This window comes from Octopus bimaculoides, chromosome 4, assembly GCF_001194135.2.
Source record: "Octopus bimaculoides isolate UCB-OBI-ISO-001 chromosome 4, ASM119413v2, whole genome shotgun sequence".
Taxonomy (NCBI): domain Eukaryota; kingdom Metazoa; phylum Mollusca; class Cephalopoda; order Octopoda; family Octopodidae; genus Octopus; species Octopus bimaculoides.
The window spans coordinates 13,403,715-13,405,212 of NC_068984.1; positions in this window are offsets into that span (position 1 = coordinate 13,403,715).

Here is a 1,498-nt window from a genome sequence, read left to right on the forward strand (position 1 = left end):
GAGAGAGAGAGAGAGAGAGAGAGAGAGAGAGAGAGAGGAGTTGGAAGGTGTACTCTTCAGTTCCTTCATGTAATCCAAAGTTTCAATTAGTTTAGTGTTTGTCATTGATATCTTTAAATAAAAACATTCCGATTAGCACGATCATCGTTCCTATATACTTCCTTAGTTATGAAGTTGGTGTGCATATCGATTGGTAGCGTATATACGTTCCCATTTTTGTCCGAAAAACCCTGTACATGCTGGTAATTTTATAATCCTGGAAATAACCCGGGCCCTGTTTTTTTCCAAAGGAATTAATTTGACTGGAGTATTTTATATTCCTGATCATTTGCAGAAGACCCACTTCAAGTTTAGCCAGTGAGGGTTTTGGGATGAGTCTTTATAAGTTTTTTAGGCTATAGTAATCGTTATCTTTTGAAGAGTGAGAAGTATTAGATTAGTGGCCCTCGAAGAAGGCATCCATTTCATCTTAGCAATGAAGTCATTGGTTTTCAGTAAGAACAACTGCTCCTCCTACGGTCACGGCGATGAGTGTTCAAGCTGATCCCACCAACAGAATATCTTGTTCGTGAAAGTAACATGCAAGGGGCTGAGCACTCCACAGACATTCATACACATAACGTAGTTCTCAACTACGAGATTCAGCGTGACACAGAATGTGAAAATGCTGGCTTTTAAAAATACAAGTATAGCTCATGTTTTCCAACTGAGTCGACCGGAGCAACATGAAGTAAAGTGCCTTCCTCAAACGCACAACGAGTGGTTGGGAATCGATTAGCGATCTTACGATCGTGAGATGAATGTACTAATCCCTAGCAATGCACCTTGACTTCAGTAACAGTAAATCCATGTAAAGACCTCTGTCTGCGTGAATCCGGTATATCTTTAGTAGAGGTAGCTAAAAAATTGATATTCATATTAAGTGACATGTATACATAACGCTCGGCAGAGTAGAGGGCATGCAGTGGAATTGGTGAGAGCCAAATAAGATCTGTATACATAATACAAAAGAGTGCTGAAATGATTCTGAACTTCGCCCAGGGCAGGGCCAATCCCATCGAGAGTTGCTATAAGAGAAATCCAAATCGGACTGTTATCGAAATAGTAAGATATACAAACACAACTCGGCCTGACACATATATTTACATGGAAGGAAAAATAGAGAATATAAAATAAAGAGGCGAATATATGTAGAAAGAAATTATGTAACGTCCATTCTCGACGGAAGTGAAAACATGCACTATATAAGTGTAATTATGCGCGCGCGCGTACACACACACACACACACGATTGACCGTTGACTGAACACTATTCAATTTTTTTTCTCCGTGTTTTTCTCCTTGTCTCCGTATTCTTTCTGTTGAAGAGCGTAGCTCGAAACGTCAAAGACTTTCCGTATTCCCGAGCGTCATACTAATATATACTTTTGTTATTTACACCACCTGTCCTCGTCTGTTGTTATTATTTGTATATTCTCCCATATATATATATATATATA